Here is a 5,000-nt window from a genome sequence, read left to right on the forward strand (position 1 = left end):
TTTTGGAAAGTTTTTCTGATTCTCTGCCATGCCTCCCCTCCCCGACAGCCGAGGTGGCAACTCTGTGTGAACAAAGCAAGATGGCGGCAGGGACCTCTCTCCTTTACCTGTGCCCGATTGTTGACACTCCAAAGTTTCCATCACCGCACTGTCCAGTACAGTACTGACTGAAATAAAGAGAAAACGCAAGTCTTGCCACACTCAACCCCAAGATCAACTTTAACTGTGTAAATTTAAGAATTCTTATTTTTATATATACCTAGTCAAAATCATCAAAAGAAGTAATGAGGAAGTGCGACATTTTGCTGAATGTGCGATTTCATAAAAGACAGGCGAGAGACCCACCAGTAACCTAGTCTCTTGCACACCTTTGATTTATCATGCATTGAGCTGGTGTCAAACAAGATAGTCTAAAACAAAGTACTTATCAAATTCAATAATATACCCAATATGCCCAACAGAATTATTGTTTTTTTTTTAAATCTTTTCATTTCAGGTGAAAGGACAAAAGATCCAACATCATCATCAAGAGTGTGTTCTTGTCACTTCAGAGATGGTGACAAAGCCAACCTCCCTGAATTGTTTGACAGAAATAAAAATAAATTGTTTCCATCAGAGCCAGAAAGAAAGAAAAGAAAAGTGACACAAGGAATTCCCACCCCATCTCAATTGGCACCAACATCAAGAAGTCCACCACCACCACCACCACCACTACCACCACCACCACCACCACCACCACCATTATCATCATCATCATCACCACCATCATCATCATCATCATCATCATCATCATCATCATCATCATCATCATCATCATCATCAGCTCAACTCTCTTCATCATCATCACAAAGTCCCACCTTTAAAAAAACCAGATTCCTCATCATCATTATTTTCCTCCTCATCATCATCCTCATTATCTTCTCCCTCATCATCATCTCAACTCTCGTCACCATCATCACAGGATTCCATCTTCTTAAAAAAAACAGATTGTAGAACAAGTGAGGCTATTTTAAATAAAACAACAAATTTAATTCAAGAACAAAAAATTACTGACAAAAATAAGGAAATAGCTAGCTTTAAAAAACCCAACTAAGTTAGATTCAACGCACTTACACTGTTTCAAGCCTTGTTAAAGATAAATAATCAATTCATTCAAGTTAGCTTATTAACACCATATTAAAAATCTCGGAAAAATTCAGTCACTCATAGTTCAAAATTTACACATCTCTACGGTATCCATTGATAACAACATAATGTCATAAAGAAAGCATGCGAACATATCCTTGAAGAACGTGGCGAAAATAATAAATAACAAAATTTCGCACTCATAACCTTCACAATTTTCAGTGGCGTATTGTCGTTCTTTGAATCATTTAAAACAATAAATTTTGAAATGAAAAATCACCGCAGTGTAAAACATTGTTATAAGGTTATTTAAGTATTTCGAAAATGAAGCTAAGAGAAGGTGTCTTTTTCACAGAATTGAAAAGTATATGTTACAAGTGACATATAGGAAATATAGATCATAGTAAAACGTTGGAGCTCCAGGATCACAGGTCATTACTTTGTGAGATACGGTGCTACGTCACTGAAAATAAACAACATAAGGTTATTGTCTACATACGTCATCACGGAAAAAACAGTTATTCGGATGTGATCAAAGAAAAACGAAGTTTGGCTTCCAAACTGTCGTACTCTGGAAAAACCCATATTGGAAAATTTGGCCAGAAAACTCGTCCTTCAAATATCGATCGATTTAAATTTAAATGACCCTCATCTTGGCAAAAACTCTCAAACCTGGGACTTCGCTGATCTCTTGTCTGTTCGAAGACATTTTTCACCAAATACCCGCACAAATAGAATGCGCGTGGAATAACTCCGATATTGGGTTGAATAAAATTTTACCAAGATACCAGAAGTAACCAAATTTGTGTCTTGTTTTTATTTTTCGCTAGAAACCCACATAAAGATGTTGTCTACGGTGAAACAAATTCAGACGTTTTACTGAATATACTTTACCATGAAAACAATAAACTTATTTAAAAAGATTAGCGAAAGAGTGAAAATGGAGAGGCTTCGTTTGGGAACTATACCGATGTATATTGTTCCCATACGAAGCGTCTCCATTTTCACTCTTTCGTTATAATTTTCACGACCACCGGCTTCAGGCAGCCCCTAAAGTTTTCTACTTTTAAAAAGATTATAGTGTCTGCCAGATGAAGTTGTTAAGGAAAGACAAGATTACATTTTAATCGTCACTTCACCCCCCAAAACTGAACGTTCAAAATCATACAACATTGTAAGAAGAAAACAATGTCCCGGACTTCATCCTGATTGGCCATTTGGTAAACGTCTAACACGTATGATACAACACAGTCTTAAAAGAGAAAACGACATTTAATTTGATTTAATTATAAAGATGAATGGTCTTCAATCGGTCTGATTTGAATCAAATGGTTAATAATTGGTTAATGGTGTTCCAGTTTTCACGGAAACAAGAGTTAAAAAGAGTCCATTCAAAATGCATGGGATCGAATCACTACTTAAGACGTTAGAAAATCAATTGGATGATGGAAAAACACAGACTAGGCACAGTCAAAAAGGATAATGTGAATCGATAGATTACATAAACTTTGAGAATTACGTCCCAAATCTAAGTTATGGCAAAAAATACAATGGAATCAAACTTTTTCAACAGATTTTCTTGTAAAGTTGAATTATAAAATTCAATGAATGGGTTTGACTATGGTAAAATTTTAGACTTGCTTCATTTATAATCTGTTGACTACGTGTATCTAAACTTTTCCAGTTTTGATTTTTCTTTTTCTCTCACCCGATATAACCATTATCGAAATGCATTTTCCGGCTTTTCCTTGGGAGTGCTGTAATTAGAAACTTTCACTACACCAAGTGTCAGAATTCGTACAGTAAAATCAACGTAGGAATTCATTTCTTGTCTCGACTGAAATCATGAACGACTTTTAAAGCCAGTCCCATTTATTTTGCCTAATACTGTTAGAAAAATAAATTCATGAAACTTTCTATTGGTGCAGGTGTGGTATCTGGTGTGTAGTACAACTTAGACGTCCAGGTCGCTTTGACCTTAAATATAAGTAAGAGAGCCGAATATTTTTCCTGACACAAATCGCGGTAAATCCGTGGGAAAGATACAATGAATATCAAGAGGAATAACGGAAAAATCTGTTGATGTGTACATTTTAAGAAAGTAACATTCGTAGCAAAAGAGATAGCGGCAGCCGAGATCTTGGAAAAAAGACTTTTAATATCAAGGACCCTTGTGATTGTTCATATTATAGTTCCGTCCACTTCAAATAATTCAAGCTCACAACGATTTCAAAAAGTTTGTATGGATCAAAATTTTTAAACGTCGATAATATCTTAATTGAAAAAAAATCAACTTTTTCACTCGATAACATTTTTACTTAAACCATTACCAAATGACCCATAACTAATAAAATACAGCAAATTATCAGAACCCCAGCTTTTATTTTTTGTAATTATATTCCAAACATGAAAATACATAAACCAGTGATGAAAATTATGGGAAGGCTGTAGTTTTGAAAAAATAGATTTACGATTAAAAGTTTACTTACTTTCAGAGACTGCACTACCTACTGTGATAAAATTTTGGTTTAAAAAAAACGTATGTGATTGATAGAGACTTGTCTTTTAAAGAATATAAGATATTGTATATTTCAATTCTGCAATCGAGGTATTTCATTTCTTAGATATAATTAATAATCCAATTGCAACTCATTTTAGGTCAAAAATCAGCCAAACTGTGAGACATAAAATGGTAGAAATTATACTCTTCTATTTCTCTGATTTCAAAAGTAATATGAAATACCCTATATGAATCCTCCTTTGTTCAACTAAAATCAATTTCAATACCCCCCCCCCTCCCCCACCTCTCCCCATTCCGTCATGCGCAGACAATATACTCTGTGGTGATCTGGCTAAAGCCGTCGGATGTCGATAAAAATCGAATCGAATATTATTACTTATTCAAAACAAAAAAGGGGGGGGGGGGGGGGGGGGTTCAAAAACCAATGGAGACATTAATACATCACTTTTGACTATGACATTTTTTTCTATTTTTGTGGGGAAATTAAATCAAAGCCCTATCTCAGGGCTTTCTAAAAATAGTATCTAAGCCCAGCAGAGAAAGTGGGTCATGCGCGGTGGCTCTGCCTATCTCTTTTGGTCGCCTCGCCCTATCTCCACTGAGTAAAAATCTTTTTGGATGTTGAAAATCCATTCATAATTTTTTTTAAGTTATGCAGTTTCAAAGGTGTCATTTATTTGGATGACTCACAAAGAGAAAAAACATACGGAAAATGTGGGAAGCTTTCTCTGAATTTTATTCTGATTTGTGGCTGTATCTCCCTTAATACATGGAATATGATATTGAAACTTGGCAACTTTAGGGCAAATTTCCCTGAAAATATGATCAAGACATCAATAGAGCTCTAACTTGTATAGTTTTAGAGCTGTATGGCTAGGGTTAACCGTAATTTTGTTTTAAAATATTCATACTATTGATCATTTGGAACATTTCCGAAGGGTAATTTTGTGTTAACAAATGATGTGAAATATGCCCGCTAAATTATCAATCAAAACAGTCCGTGAGACCATGACATGTTATTTCTGGGGGAGAGAGAGAGAGAGAGAGAGAGAGAGAGAGAGAGAGAGAGAGAGAGAGAGAGTTAATTTACTGTGATGAAAGTCGAATAATCAACTGATTAGTAAGACAAAATTAACACCCCTATGACGTATCACAATCAAAACATGCCAAAAATGGTTGTCTCCTCTTCTCACTCATTGAATCGCAAATTGGGTTGATGTTTTGTAACGATACGTGAAAAGTACTTATATTCCGATGAAATTTGACACATAAATAGATGAAATGTGCATATATTATTTATAACCTTATTCACGGCAAAACCTCTGCTCTTCGTAGTTTTTAGAAATATTTCACT

This window comes from Berghia stephanieae, chromosome 4, assembly GCF_034508935.2.
Source record: "Berghia stephanieae isolate SIO BIC M18660-M18661 chromosome 4, UCSD_Bste_1.3, whole genome shotgun sequence".
Taxonomy (NCBI): domain Eukaryota; kingdom Metazoa; phylum Mollusca; class Gastropoda; order Nudibranchia; family Aeolidiidae; genus Berghia; species Berghia stephanieae.